The 16,474-nt window shown below is 48.4% G+C and overlaps 1 long non-coding RNA gene across 1 annotated transcript; it reads left to right on the forward strand.

Moving 5' to 3' along the window:
- Positions 1-2,892: 2,892 nt before the first annotated feature.
- On the forward strand, positions 2,893-14,758 carry LOC122919171. Its single transcript, XR_006386757.1, has 3 exons — positions 2,893-2,990; positions 10,039-10,086; positions 13,954-14,758. It is a non-coding gene; the product is annotated as an uncharacterized LOC122919171 (long non-coding RNA).
- Positions 14,759-16,474: the final 1,716 nt, after the last annotated feature.

The raw sequence follows: 16,474 nt of genomic DNA on the forward strand, positions 1-16,474 counted from the left end.
AAAGATCATGTAAAAATATAGTACAGTGTCTTTGATCTTTTCTATTTAGAGTGTCCTCCACAGATTCACAAGCAGAAGGGCAGCAGCAACACCATGGGGGAACCTGTTGGAAACTCAGGGACCCGTCCTGAGCCTGCTGAGTGTGGCTTTGGGTCCTAGAAAGATGGCCAAATGATTCACAGGCACATTGAAGTTTGAGAAGCACCACTTAGCCCCTACTGAGTGCTAGGGTTTTAGGAAAATTAGGCAGGAGGGGCAAAAGATAAATTAAATTTCCTTACTAACTATAGCCCATTGACAAGTCCTTGAAACAGGCACAGTGATATTTCTCTATGGACTCAGCTGCCTTAATGCTAATACTTTGCTAAGGGCAAAAGGCAATCTTAGATTAACATTACCCTGTAAGTCTTCTTTAACATATAAAAGTTCCTTTGGAAACTTCATCTCTTAAGGGGGGGGCATTCCTGTTGGCAATCATCTTCCCAAGGCAATGGCCCACTGATATACATCAGAAGGGTCTCATGACTCGGGTTTTATTAGACAGTAATAAATGTCCTTTTCCCAACAATAGCTAGCTCCTTCAAAGTCCTGGAAACCTTGCTTCCAAAATTCCTTAGAGACCTATCCCTAAGGCCCTCCCACCTTGAAAGTATACAATCTGGCACTTCTCCCCACCCCAATACTTTCTGCCCACAGGTCCTGTTCCCTGTGCTTTAATAAAAGCAACTTTTTGCATCAAAGATGTCTCAAGAATTCTTTCTGGGCCATTGGCTCCAGGCTCCAAACTCCAACCTTTCCGACATCAGGGGTCAGGGAGGCCTCGCTGGGAAGGAGTCCTTGGGATGCCAGAGGTGAGCTCAGCACATACCTGGAGGAAAAAGCTGCAGCTAATGCTAAGGGCCACCCCCCAAGCCCCCCCACCGGGGCACTGGGAGCCGGTGAAGCAGCATCCAGTTGCACTCGACTCAACGCTCAGTAAATCTTTATCCCAGGCCCTCTGTTTTGGGTGGGTTGGGGCACTGGTTCCATCGCTGCATCTTCCAAGCCTGGGGATGCAGCAGGCCCCCTGCCCAGTGCTTACCTGGGGGCACTCAGAAGTAAAGCTTTATTTGCCTCGAGTTTCTGCCATTCGATCTAAAGCTCTAACGTCTTGGGCTTTCATTTTAAGATGCAAATTCTAGGGGCGCCTGGGTGGTTCAGTGGGTTAAAACCTCTGCCTTCGGCTCGGGTCATGATCCCAGCATCCTGGGATCGAGCCTCGCATCGGGCTCTCTGCTCCGCGGAGGGCCTGCTTCTTCCTCTCTCTCTGCCTGCCTCCCTGCCTACTTGTGATCTTTCTCTCTGTCAAATGAATAAATAAAATCTTAAAAAAAAAAAAAAGATGCAAATTCTCCCGCCAGTCCTGTAGCTGAGCAAAACGCTAAGTAACCCTTTGAATTTACTCCTTTCTCTTGGCTTCCTCAATCTAAATGTCTTCTGTAAACTCCACCCTTTTCCCCAGCGCTTTCCCGTTTTCCCCTGCCCGAACCATCGATGTTCTTAAAAGTGCAGACCAGGCAAGTGGATCTCAGATCTAGATCGGGGCTGACCGAGACGATCCCCCATGCTTCAACTTGTCCTCGGTTTCTGAGCGGGAGGGCGGTGGAGGCGGCCTGGATGGGGTCTGCCCCTCCCGGGCTCCGCCAGCAGGTCTGGGACCTGGAGGTGCATTCCTCTACCTCTCACAGCTTTCATTTCCTCCCCTGTGAAAGGAGATAACCACCGGCCTCCCTGGGTTGTTTTGAGCCCCAAGTGAGAGATCACTCATAGGAAAGCATTTTGTAAGTCATAAGGCGCTAAATGAAACACACGCGACAGTGGCAGCGCCACCACTACAGCCACAGGATAGGTGGCGCGCTCCTCATGCCATGGACGAACTCCCATCTTCTGGCCTCTTCTGCACCGGAGCTTCACTCGCTCACGGTGGCTGCACACGCAGCTCTGGATTCCACGTCTAGGGCCACGGGTTCCCTCGGGAGGACAGGCCGGACGCGGAGGAGAGCAGGGATTGGCTGTGGAGGAGGTGGGCCGAGCGGTGACGCGCGGCGCCGGGAAGGGCGCGGAGGCACGGAGGGGCGGGGTGGGAGCAGCGGGGCAGAGAGGGAGGGAGAGGAGGGGGAGGGGCGTTGGAAAGGGAGAGGAAAAGGGAGGAGGAGGGCAGGGGGACAGGCTAGGGTGAGACCCGCGGCAGGGCTGCGGAGGGAGGAGGGCGGGAGTGGTTTTTGCGCTGCGGGGCGGAGGCCTGCTCTCAACCCCGATGGCCGCGTCCCTCTTCCCACCGGGGACAGTGGCCCTGGAGAATCATTACCGCTCCATCAGGGGAATGGACCGGGCCGCTTAGGGCCGGCGGGGCCAGGACCGGCGCACCCGCGCGGGTGAACCTTGGCTCTCGCTCTGTCGCCGCAGTTGGGAGTTTTCTGGTCACAGCACGTTTCTGGGCGTTTTGGTGCTATCCAAGCCCTTCTCCAGCCGCCGCCCTTACCTCCTTCGGCTGCCGGACCCCGCGCCCGAGGGCAGGGACGTCTGGGTTGTGCCCCTGGGTGCTTGCGGGCGGGGCGGGGGAGGTGGGGGACACCCAGTGACCTCTAGCGGGACCTATTGCGTGCCCGGTGCGGTGTGGGTGAGTGGGATGGGGACGGGAATACAGTCATCCGGGAGGACCCCGAGAGAGGGGCAGCTATTGGGGGTCCTTGAGGGGGTGTGATCATGGAATATGCAAGCTCAGGGGTGGAGGAGGCGTGGGCCTTGGGGGGGAGGGGGCGATCTGGCCTGTGGAGAGGTGCCTAAGCCAGGCAGAGGGATAGATGCGATGGAGGCAGGGACATGGCTTGCCGGGGTCAAGGACTGGAGGGGTAGGGAGGGAGCCTGAGGTTCCAGGTCAGTCTAGTGCCCTGCAGAGCCTGCCTGGTGCAAGATGAGGCCCCCACACTCAGCAGTGTGACCTGGCAAAGGTAGGCTTTGTGAGCCACGGTGTCCTTGGTGTCCTCATGGGTAGTGTCCTTGGTGTCCTCATGGGTAGGTGGAACTGTAGCTGGCAGTTGGAAGGATTTCTAAGACATGTGAATAAAATTGTGCCTTTCCCTTCTGGAAAGAGAAGGAAGTCAACTTGTGAGGCTTCTGTGGACACTAGGAACACAGCCAAACAGAGTTCAACAGGATTGCTGAGTTGGTAATAGGTGCCTGGCCTAGCTGGCCGTCTATTTCTGGAATGCACATCCCCTTATAGGCTGGGTCTGCAGTAAGGCCAGGAGCTCAACTCTTTAAATTCTTTTTAAGAATTCTTACACAGCACAACAGAGGGAAATTACTGAACTGACGCTTCAGCATGGGCACGCACAAAGACACATATTTGACGGCACTCCCTCCCTCACAGGTTCACACAACTGCCCAGGTTATCCTCAATCAGAATTCCTTGATTTGCAACTCGATGTTGGTTGGGTATGGGATTCTAGGCTTAAGAGTAGAGACCTAACAGGGTCTGAGAGGTGGGACCCCAGTACTGCTCTGGCAGAGACCTAGGCAAAACTTCAGGCCCCAGAGAGGCCCACTGTCGGCGATAGAGCACAGAGCAGAGAAACGTGACCAAAGTCACACAACTTGTGGGTTGGGCTTTGTGGGATTTTGACCCTGATGAGTCACCAGAGTGCTGAAAATGCCCTGGTAAATCATTCTCATGACTCAGTATCACCACCTATAAATTAGGAGCAAGGACATGGGCTGTAGAGCTTCCCTTAGGGTAGGTGCAGTCTTAAATAGCTCCTCCTTAAGGCAGCTGGTGGGTGGGAATGTCATTTTTGTGGGATGGTGTGGGTGCCACCTTCCAGTGAGTTCAGTGCCCTGGCATGGCTGAAGCAACACAGAGGAGCCAGGAGAAGCCTGTTGGGGAGGGTGGCACCCTCACTAAAGGGAGGGGAGGAAGAAGGCTAGAGAGGTGTGGCAGGTTTGGTGGAGAGAGACATCATGACCCTGGGGTTCCCAGTGTCCTCTTCCCGGGGACAGAGCATGGCTGTCTGAATGCCTGGATACTGGCCAGGACCGGGGAAGCTTCCCTTTGTAACAAATGTGGACTCGGGTTTAGGATGTGGTTTGATCCATGGTGTCATCAGGGCTGCCCCACATGAATTGCATGCAGGTGTGCACTTTCTTCCCACCTGAGTGCTGCAGTCAGCCAAACCCTGCTGACCATGGTTGCTGCCTCATTTCCTTCTCCAAGTGCACCCAGCTCTGACAAAAGCCTCCTTCTTGGAGCTCTTCCAAAGGGCTTTACAGAACGCCAGGCTGAGCGGCCTTTGCTTATGTCAGCTCTTAAATATCACTGAAACAGCCTAGGGAACCCTAGAGACAGCCCTGGCTTGTGAGACCCCTCTTCATTCTGGCATGCTGTTGTCTTCCCACCTCTTTGTCCTGTCAGCCTTATGGTCCCCCTCTCCTCAGCAAGCTCATTTATATCTTCTCACCTATAATTAAACACCCTCCTCTACACACCTAGAATGTTCTCTCCATCTCGGTCAGTCCTTCCCATCCTCAAGGGCTTGCGCACGCTCCGTCTTTGGTCCTTCCCCAACAGTCCCAGCCTGGCTCTGGGAACCAACAGCATTCGGAGTGCCTCCACACACTTGGATGCAATCGTGAGGTACTTGCCCTTGCTCCGCGTTTATGAGTTTAATTTTTCCTCTGGCATGTAGGTTTCCTGGTGGCAGAGAGGCTCCCAGATATGTCTTCGTACCCTACGGCCCTGAAAGTGATGCTGAACGAGTTTCAGGCTCTCACAGAATACTTCTGGGTATAACTGGCAGGCTGTATTCCTTTCTTTCTCCCTGTGCTGGGGCTCGGGGCCGTGGCCAGCTAGGAAGATGAGGCAGGGTCTTGGTAAGATGGAAGAAAGGGGTATACCAACACGTCAGGGCCTTGCTAAGGGAAAGCAGTCAGCTTTAACAGCACTTTCATTATCTTTCCAGTGTAACAACCTCCTCCTCTCAAAACTTAGTGACTTAAAACCAACCATTTGCTCATGAAGGGAAGCCAGCCAGGCTGGGCTCTGGCGGCGCTTTGGGGGCCCATTCTTGCCTAGGGTTGCTTGTGTGGTTGCCCTGGGCTGGGAGCCCGTCTGCGCGGGTCCAAATGGCCTCCCTCACAGGGCTGCAGTCAGTGCCCTCAGGGGCAGCTCCTCCGTTCTCCATGGAGCCCCTCATTTTCTCCATGGGCCGGGCCGACTCTTCACAGCATGGCTGCTTCCTTCTGAGAGGCCTTTCTTGCCAAGGCCTAGGAGTCACTCTGTGTCACTTCTGCATTCTACTGACTAAAAAACAGGGCCAGCCAAGACTCTGGGGGGACATCTCTTAATAGGAGGACTGGCGAGAGTCACACCACAAAAAGGTAGGCGGAGTGGGAGCGATGGTTGTGGTTGTTTTTAAAACCTCTTCAAGAGAGGCAGGTCTTTTAGAAATGCCACTGTGCAGGAGCCCGGGAGGGCCCGTTTCCCCGGGCACGACACCCCCTCCGCACCCCCGCCCTCTCAGCTCACCAGACCTGCTTCCCCTCCAGTGCCACTGCCTGGAAACCAGGTGGATCCCATGTACTGTATGAGCCAGAGGCTCGTGATTCCGGCTGGACTGTGTGGGGAGGGCCCCAGGTAGGGAGAGGGAGGCTCCATGAGGGAGGAGGAAAAGAAGAGCTGAGAGAGGGGCTGCCGAGGTCCACCTGGGGCAGTATGGTGCCCACTAGATCCAGAGGAAAAGTGAGCAGCTGCTTGGTACCGTCCTGGGTCCGTGTCACACTAAGACCACTTTCTTTCCGACAGTCAAGCTTAACTTCTGGCTTTCCACCCCCCCGCCAGGGGCACAGGTTCAACAAATATCTGTGTGGATGTTAAGAAGTTCCCTCTAATAGAAAATCCTAAATAGAAAATCCAGAAGAGCTATGTGTGTAAATGGTTGCTCGAGGCTTTTCAGGAAGGAAAAAACCCATTGTCTCTCATCCTGATGCTTACTGAGCATCAGAAAGTGAAGCTGTTTATGGGGAGCTCTGTGATCCCAAGCCCCTCAGTGGTAGAAAGGGCCCTTCTGAGCGGGCACAGCCCCTCATGGTCACTGCAGGACACCCCCACCACCACCACCACCATTAGTCTTTCCCCCTGTCTGCAGCCTTCTGGGCCTGGGCACCTCTGGCCTTAGCCCTCAGGTGGGAAGAGGCCAGATCCCTCTAGGGACCCAGACACAGCTCAGCTACCTCTGGAGTAAGATCTGGAGCAGCCCAGGAAGCTGTCATACTGCTGCGTGGTGGGACGGCTCCGTCAGTTAAACTTAAGCATCTGCCTTCAGCTCAAGCTATGATCCCAGGGTCCTGAGATCCAGTCCTGTGTTGGGCTCCCTGCTCAGCTCTCTTTCCCTTTACCCCCACCCCCACTCATGCTCGATCTCTCTCGAATAAAGACATACTGCTGAGTGCCAAGAAGTGTGCTCTGCCTGGCCCAAGAAGCGAAGGAAATAATGCCATCAGTCTCATCGACTGAGTTGAGAACGCTCACCAGTTAGAAACTCCTGTGCCGGCATTGACTACCTGCATCGCGCAGGGCCCTGTGCTGACCAGCGCCTGGGGGAGGCCAACCAAGGGGGAAGGGGCCTGGCTGTATTCCCCTTCCACCAGGTGCCACAAGGCCCTTCTGCTCTTGCTTCTGCTGTATTACATACTACACATTACACGTGTAATTGTATTACACGTGCAGCAAGGTGCACGTGGCCCTTCTGCTCTTGCTTCTGCTGTATTACATACTACACATGGGTAGTACTATGTGCTTTCATATTTAGGATCCAGGTCGGTGCTGGACGTGTGGGGATTGAAGGTGGATGAGGAAGCCGAGCCTAGAAACAAATACATGGTGGCACCATTGAGTATGTGACTTCCAGGGTTTGCTTTGGTGTTTGCTCTTGGGTTTGTGATGAGCTGTGCCTTCCCCCAACTCTGCCAGGAGGAACTACTGCTCCTAGGGCAAGTGGCTGGACCAAGACAGGACAGAAGGTGCCTACAATACTCTGTCATTATTTTTTGAAGACTTTATTTATTTGAGAGAAAGAGAGAGAGAGAGCTTGCATGCACCAGCGTGAGCAGTGGGGAGGGCCAGAGGGAGAGGGAGAAGCGATGCTGGGGCTTGATTCCAGGACCCCGGGAATCAGCCAGGACCCCTGAGCTGAAAGCAGACTCTTAACCGACCGAGCCACCCAGGCCTCCCAATATTCTGTTATTATAAGGAAGTGCTCAAAGATCAATAGGGACATTTCAAAAGACACAGAACCCAGCTGAATGGGGCTTCTGGCCCCCAGCCAGCCTCCCCATGCCAGAAAGAACTATCTTACAAAGGAGTGAACGAACAGTTTAGAAATGGGGAACTTGGTTTTTAGACCTGGGTTTAAATCCTGTCTCTAACTACTTAAGTGACCTTAGATATGTTAATTCATCTTAAAAAAAAAAAAAAAAGTAAAAAACCTAGAGAAGTTGCAAATAAAACAAAAATTTGTTTTTTTCTCTCTGAGCCTTTATAAGAATAAGTTTCTGTGTTGCGTCATGCCCCAGTGCCTTGGCATGCCCTTCCCGCAAATAAGACCTTCCGCTTGTGTGGGACACAGCCATCAAAGTCAGGAAACTGACATTAATACCCTTCTACCATCTAATCTTTAGGCTAAAAAGTTATCCTTTTTTCCAGTAATGTTCTTTGTAGCAAAGTATCTAACCCAGGGCCACACACTGCATTAGGCTCAGGGTGGAACTACTTTTCAGCCTTGGCCTGCAGAAGCTTAAACCACCTGTAGATTACACATCAGTTGTCTTGTGGAATGTCCTTAGTTTGGGTTTGTCCAGTGTTTCCTCTTGTTTGGATTCTAGCTGTGAATTCTCTGCAGGAACATCACACAAGTGACTGTGTCATTTTCACTTTGACCTCTCAGGCTGCTCCTGATTTCAACTTGAACCGTTCCTGGAATGATCGCTTTTGCCAGTTGATTAATACGGTGCCTGCCAAGCTCTCTCCCCTGTAAAGTTACTTTTTCCATTGTAATTATTACTTATTTTGCGGGAGGTCCTTTGAAACCTGTTCTTCATGAGACTTGAGTTCACTTAGTTACTTACATGAGTATGGAATCATGGATTCCTGTGTTGTTTACTAAGCTGTAGTATATTACTATAGGGTTTTTTTTGTTGTTTATTTATTTATTTATTTGATAGAGATCACAAATAGGCAGAGAGGCAGTCAGAGAGAGAGGGAGGAGGAAGCAGGCTCCCCGCTGAGCAGAGAGCCCGACGTGGGACTCGATCCCAGGATGCTGGGATCATGACCCGAGCCAAAGGCAGAGGCTTTAACCCACTGAGCCACCCAGGCGCCCCTAGTTTTGTTTTTTTAATTATGATATCAAATTGTCCTCCCTTGGACCAGTGGGAGCCTCCCTGAGCTGGCTCCTATGTCCTTTCGAGATGTCCCCATCAGTCTTTGAGCACTTCCTTACATGAGTAACATACAAATATTCTAGTCCTCTCTTGGCCATTTGTCCCATTAGCATTGGTTCTGTTTAGCTGAGAATGAACTTGAAACCAAGATGGGGGCGGTAGGTAGGCTTGTTACAGTTGGGGTGTTGTGGCTCCCAGGCCCTCTCAGTCGACAAAGCAAGGGAGATCCGTGAAGAGACATTCATATATTTACATCTACACATATATATTTATTTCTGTGTCTGCCATACTGTTGACTACATTGACCTCACACCAAGAGCTCAATGTCAGTCTAGCACTGCAAGATTCCTTCTAGCTTCCTCCCTTGACTTATTCGTGACTCTCCAGCAGAGACACCTCTGGCTTGCATTGTGTGTCATATGACTGCTTAGTGATCGCCTCCCCTTCCTGTAACCAGTCTCCCATTGTCACTGTGTCCCTCCCGCATGCTGATGCCATCCTCCCCTAGCTTGGGCTCCAGCACCCTACTCCCACCCACAGTCCCCTTTCCCTGCCTAGGATCTCATACTCCATGCAGACCACCCCACTTCCTGGATAGACTCCCTCCTCCATCTGCTCAGGTTCTGACACTCCCCACTGAGGCACCCTCGCATACCACCATTGGCTCTCTTCACCCTCTTTGGGGCCTCATACCCCCACACTGAGTCCCCCCATACAAAGAAGCTCTTCTGCCCTCATGCAGACATACAGACATATTCTTCATCTGCTTGGGGTGACATGGGAGCTGATACCCCAGTCTCGACCCCTTGTCACCCCCTGTGCGGACACATACCTTTCTGGGCCTCAGCCAGTGGTGCTAGGACTGAGTTCTTCAGGAAGAGAAGGGAAGAGGAAGAGCCACGTGTTAAATGTTAAGTCTGAGGTTCCTCATCAGTAAAATGAGCAGAATGATGGCTCCCACCTAATATGGCTGCCATGAGCAGTCCATGTGGTAACGCATGTGAGGTGCTTCCTCAGCTCGGTGCCTAGCTCCTGGAGGGCACTCACTGTCAACTGCCATCACTGTGACTATACATTAACATTTTCATGGTTTACTGTGTCCAGAGAGAAGGCAGGAGGAGCAGGTGCGAATGGTGGATATATCAGCAGAGGATTAATGCCCCTTTCTTAAGAGAATGAAGACACTCATTATTAAAATTTAATTAATTAATTAATTAATATTATTATTTGAATTAAAATATATAATTAAGGGGAAAATGCTGTTTTAAGGAGGAAACATTTTAATATGCTAACAATGATGATCTTTTTTGGTGGACTTATGTGGCTTAAGTTTTTAAATATGTTTTCCAATATATAGTCAATAAATATTATTTAAACTTTGAAAAAAAAGTATTTTAGAAGGACTCTGGTTAATTTCAACATAACTAATCGAAAACTGCCTTCAGCCTAAGTGGTCGGTTGTGGTTTTATTTATTTATTATTTTAATTTTTTAATAATTCAATTTAATATTAAATTTAATATTTATTTTAAATATTTTTTACTTTTTTCCTTCTGCCTGGTAGGTTCTGGAGAAGAGAGCCTGGATTTGGATCTCAGCTTGATGACCTTGGGTAAGTCCATTAACTTCTCTGTGCCTTTTTGTTTGTTTGTTTTATAAGGTGAGGAATCTTACAGTGCCTAATTCAGGGGTATTTGTCAGTTAACTGAGATAGTGCTTCTGGGGCACCTGACAGAGAGTCAGCACACAAGTATGTGAGCTGTTGGTATTGTTGTGATCTCGTGGGAAGGAATGCGGTGAGTGGTTCCCCAGATGTCTCGGAAGAGAGAATTCCTTCTCGGAGTAGTCTCAGCTATGCCTCCCCCTGAGTTAGTAGCTTATGACTAACACAGAGTCTTCAGGCAGCTGGGCCTCCTGTGGGGCAACAGTGGTGGCCAGGGTGACAAACCAAGTCAGGGGTAGTGTTTTGTGCACTTCTTGGAAGGGATTCTGAGATGGGTTTTCTCACAGACAAAGCAGCCTGGCGTTAGGACACCGTGACTGACACCTACAGGACGAATGAAGTAGCCGTGTGAGCCGTCACTCACACTCACTCGTTCTTTCATTTGGCCAGTAGTTATTAAACACTTGCTATGTGTCAGGCCCTGTGGTAGGCAATGGGATGCAACCATTAAAATGCAAGCGATTAGGGGCATCTGAGTGGCTCAGTTGGTTAAGCTTCCGACTCTTGGTTTTTGCTCAGGTCATGACCTCATGGGTCATGAGTGAGCCCTGCATCAGGCTCCCTGCTCATTATGGAGTCTGCTGGAAGATTCTCTTCTTCTTCCCCTCTCCCCACATGTGCTCACATGCTCTCTCTCTGATAAATAAATAAATAAATAAATCTTTTTAAAAAATGCAATTGGTTAAAAAGTATATTACAAAATCAAAAATGCAATCACTAAGGGACTCAGATATCTGTACACCCATGTTTGTAACAGTTTTATTCACAATAGCCCAAAAGTTAGAAAGCACCCAAGTGTCCACTGATGGATAGTGGATAAACAAAATGTATATACATACAAAAGAATATTATTCAGCTGTAAAAAAGGAAGGAAATTCTGACACAGGCTACAACATGGGCAAACCTTGAAGACATTGTACTAAGTGAAATAAGCCAGTCACAAAAGAACAGATACCATATGATTCATTTGAGGTATATAGAGTAGCCAAATTCAGAAAGATAGAAAGTAGAATGGTGGTTGCCAGGGGCTTGGGGTGGGGGGATGGGGCAAGGAGTGGAGAGTTAGTGTTTACTGGGTACAGAGTTTCAATTTGGAATGATGACAAAATTTGTGAGGACAGATGGTGGTGATGGTTGGGTGACAATGGCAGTGTACTTAGTGCCACTGAACCATGCAGTTAAAATGGTGAAAATGTAAGTTTTATGTTGTGTATATTTTAACACAATATTTTTAAGTGTGGAAAAAATGATACTACCTTTACATAGTGAAATAAAGCATAGAAATTAAGTTCATGAAAATAAACTTAGCTAATAGGCTTAGCTTTTACAATTTGTTTTCTTTTAAAACTTTTTGAACAGACACATTGGTTACCAAGATGTATCGGTAACAAATAAGCACATGAAAAGAGGCTCCAGGGGCGTCTGGATGGCTCAGTGGGTTAAAGCCTCTGCCTTCGGCTCAGGTCATGATCCCAGAGTCCTGGGATGGAGCCCCCAGATCATCATCATCGGGTTCTCTGCTCAGCAGGGAGCCTGTTTCCTCCTCTTTCTCTGCCTGCTTCTCTGCCTACCTGATCTCTGTCTATCAAATAAATGAATAAAAAATCTTAAAAGAAAAAAAAAAGACTCCACATCATTAGTCATTAAGAAAATATAACTTGGGGCGCCTGGGTGGCTCAGTGGGTTAAGCCGCTGCCTTCAGCTCAGGTCATGATCTCAGGGTCCTGGGATTGAGTCCCGCATCGGGTTCTCTGCTCAGCGGGGAGCCTGTTTCCCTCTCTCTCTTTCTGCCTGCCTCTCTGCCTACTTGTGATCTCTCTCTGTCAAATAAATAAATAAAATCTTTAAAAAAAAAAAAAAAAAGAAAATATAACTTAAAACCAGAATAAGACACCATGACAAACCTAAATGGTTAAGACCGAAGACATTGACCATACCCAGTGTTGATGAGGATGTAGAGCAAATGGAACTCTCATACACTGCTGGTGAGAATGTGAAATGGTACAACCACTTTGGAAAACAGTTATCCTGTTACATGACCCAGCCATTGTACTCCTGCAGATTTACCCAGGAGAAATGAAATCATACATTCATACAAACAGGAAACAATACAAATGTCCGTCAATAGATACATAGATAAACAAACTGTGTTACATGCATACAATGGAATACTACTTGACAACAAAAGAAAGAGGATGAACCATTGCTATTACATGGACGACTCTCAAAATAATTATGCTGGGCAAAAAAAGCCAGGCCAAAAAAAGTACATACTGTTTGATTACATTTATATAAAATTCTAGAAAATATTAACTACTATATGGTAATAGAGAGTCAATCAGTGGTTGCCTGCAAATGAGAGAGAGGTCAGGGAGGGCAGGAAGAAGAGATTACCAGGGGGCACAAGGGACATTTGGGGGTTCATAGAAAAATCTCCCTTTTTTTAATTGTGGTCATCCTTTCATAAATGCTTACATATGTCAAAACTTATCCGGGGGTTACCTGGGTGGCTCAGTGGGTTAAAGCCTCTGCCTTCAGCTCAGGTCATGATCCTACGGTCCTGGGATTGAGCCCCGCATTGGGCTCTTTGCTCTGCAGGGAGCCTGCTTCCCCCTCTCTCTCTGCCTGCCTCTCTGCGTGCTTGTGATCTCTGTCTGTGAAATAAATAAATAAAATCTTAAAAAAAATCTTATCAGGTTATACACTCACGTATATACAGCTTATTACATGCCAATTGCATGTTAGTAAAGTTGTTAAAGCAAAAATTAAAACAAATTTAATGCACAGAAAAAATGCAATAAGGAAGGGGCAGGGAAACCATAGCAAACAAGGCGGTGTGTGCAAGTGGTGGCGGTCAGGTGGGGCTTCACAGACAAAACTACCAGAGGACATATAAGTGTTGTCAGGCAGAAAGTGAGGTAGGAGAGGGTCTTTCCTAAGGAGGAGGAAATGTGTGGGAAGACCCACAGGCCTGAAAGAGCCTGAGGCCGGAACTCGGTATGGCTGGAACTCAGGGCATGGGGTCAGTAGTGAGACAGGAGGACCCAAAAGAGAAGGCAGGGACCAATTATGAATGAGGATTTTCACCTAAAGGCAAGCAGAGGCCTATCACATATGCAGTTTATTTCATTTCATTTCATTTTTAAAGATGTTATTTATTTATTTAGAGTCAGCAGGGAGAGAGTCTGAGAGGGAGGAAGAAAGTGAGAGAAAGAATCCCAAGCTGACTCTGTGCGGAGCACAGAGCCGGACATGGGGCTCGATCCCATGACCCTGAGATCATGACCTGAGCCAAAATCAGGAGTCTGAAGTTTAACCGACTGCACCACCCAGGCGCCCCACATGTGCAGTTTAAAAAAGATGTTCCGAGTGCAACCTGAGAAGTGGGCTGGAGGGGGAGTAGAGCGCAGGTGCAAATCTGGGAGTTGGTGAGGACATTTAACCGGGGTGGGGAGTGGCCCAAGACAAGAAGGGTTGGGATATGCGGCTCCCCTACCTCACCTTTTCAGCACCCAGGAAAGTTAGGACATTTCATCTGGCTTTACAGAAGAGGAAAGGGACTGGGAGCAGTTAAGTAGCTTGCTTACGGTTACAGAGCTTGTGAGCAGGACATCTGGGGGTTCTGGTCGGATGGATTCTTAATCCAAAGTCCATTACGTTTACAGGCTTTGGTCTAATTTAAATAAAAGGCATCTAGGATGACTCCCCTCTCCTGCTGCCTGATTTTCTCACTCTCACTGTGGTTTTCCCCCACAGGACCATGAACTAGGAGACATAACATCATCTGGGCATTCAGGAAAGGAAGGCTTCTTGGAGGAAGAGACACCTCATCAGAGCCTTGAAGAATTCTGAGGAGGAAGAGCTAGTAAAGGAACAAGGTGGGGGCGTGGGGTAGGAGCAGAAGGAAAAGATGTTCTGGAGTGGAAAGATGAGCATGTATGACTGGCTGGGAGCAAACTACCACGTGGAGTGCTCGAGGAACGGAGCCTCGGAGTGGCTGAAGATGGTGTGAGGTGCAGAGAAGCACGCGATCCAACACTGATCCTTTGCTCTTGGTGGAGCAGCTTGCAGAGTGGAATGGTTGGGAGAGAGGCCAGTAGAGTGAACTCTGTTGGTCTGGTGAGATCGTGCCCACCAGGCTTCTCTCTGCATTACAGTGGTTACCATGGAAACATTAGATCATAGACCAAGAAGCGTCCAGTTAGCACCTCTTATAAAAGATGATGACAAGGATGAGATGGGAAAGTGATTTACTGACTTTCCTTTTGGCAGCAGGCTAAAATACATAACATAAAATTTACCATTCTAGACATTTAAAGTGTATGGTCATGTGGTACATTCATAAAATTGTGCAGCCAACAACAACACCCATCTCCAGAAATTTCTCAGCATTCTCATAAACTGAAACTCTATACCCTAATATCAGTAACTCCCATTTCTCTCTTCTATCCCCAGACCCTGGTAACTACTATTCTACTTTCTGTCTCTATGAATTTGACGACTCTAAGTCCGTGGAACCTCCATACATATATAGTGGAATCATCCAATATTTGTCTTTTTATGCCTGGCTTATTTCATTTAGCATGATGTCTTCAAGGTTCATCCATGTTGTGGCATGTGACAGCATTTCCTTCCTTTGTATAGCCGAATAATATTCCATTGTACTTGTAGACCACGTTTTGTTTATCCAGTCATCTGTTGATGGACACTTGGGTTCTTTCCACCTTTTGGCTATTGTAAATAATGCTGCTATAAAAATGGGTATATTGGAAACCATCTCTGTAGACACGTATTTAGCGAAGAAGACAGACTTCTAGCTGACGAGTTTCAAGTAAAAGGGAAGGAAAATAGGGAGAAAGGAGTGTTTTCCCTAAAAGTCAGCTCTAAGTACTACTCCTTGTGCCTGAATGATTTATAAGCTTATTCTAGGCAGTGCTCTCCTTTGTTGTCCTGAGTGTGGTCTGTCAAGACTGCAAGTGGATCCAACTTGAGTTAGCATGACAGACAGGTCAGACTACCTTTCTCTTCAAAGGACAGATATGCCTGGGGAATTCTTTGGGCTTCTTGGGAGACTGCCAGAAGGTCAGCTGGATTGTTCCACCATCTACAAGAATATAGGCTTCATGATGGCAAGATCTTGTCTATTCTGTCTGTTTTATAAACTAGTGACTCTCCAGTACCTGGCATTCAAAATCTGTCAAATGAACAAATGTGTCTTCCAATGATCGGACCCTATGTGTGCTCCTATGAAAAGTCTTATCTCAGGAAAAGTAGAGGCCACTCAACTAGAAGCAGATTCAGGACTTTACCCAGGCTCTCATGCCATCTGATGTGCGATGAGGCTTGTCCCTTGTGCTTCCTGCTTTCTCATTGCTTAGCTGATGGAAAAGACACCTGCTTGGACTGACCTTACCAGGTGTCATGAACATCGAGGGGCTCATATAAATAAAAGTGCTGTACAAATGAATGCCATGACTATGTCTAGCCCTGGTCTCTCTTTGGGACACCAGTTTGCATCGACAACTAAACCTGTCACCTGCGGGCACCTCTCACATCTCGGCACCTCCCCACAAGCAGCACCCTGTCCCAACTTCCCATTTTTCCTCCCTGTAGTGCTATTTTCTCAGTCTTTTTGCTTGCAACTCCAGTCCCATTTAGCTCCTCTCTCTGGTGTCTCTCTGGCATCCGCTCTCCTGTCCTGAGTCTGGCTACTTCTTTTTCTTTGGTGGCCCTGTTTTCCTCTGCTGCCACACTTTGACAGGAGTCCCTCCCTCTAGTCTGACCGCTGCCAAATCCTTGACCATCTTCTGCCTCGTGGCTTTTCTGCTGCCGGAGAGAACCTCCAACCAACGGCTCTGGTTCATCATGCCTCCACTCAGAAAGGACCAGTGATGCTTAGACACACAAGGATACCTACTGTGAAAAACAGAAAGTAACAAATGCTGGTGAGGATGTGGAGAAATCGGAAGCCTCGTGCCCTGTGGGTAGAAAAGTACAATGGCACAGCCATTGAGTACATTGAGTACAGTGCATTGAGGTGGTTCCTCCAAAAACTAAAGATAGAACTACTGTATGATGCAGCAATCCCACTTCCGGGTATACACCCCCAAAGAATTAAAAGCAGGGGCTCAAAGAGATATGTGCACACCTATGTTTATGGCAGCATTATTCATGATAGCCAAGAGGGGGAAATAACACAACTGTTTATCAACAGACAAATACATAAACAAAATGTGGTCTATACCTATAATGGAATATTATTCAGCCTTAAAAGTGA

Source organism: Neovison vison, chromosome 11 (assembly GCF_020171115.1).
Source record: "Neovison vison isolate M4711 chromosome 11, ASM_NN_V1, whole genome shotgun sequence".
Classification (NCBI taxonomy): Eukaryota; Metazoa; Chordata; class Mammalia; order Carnivora; family Mustelidae; genus Neogale; species Neogale vison.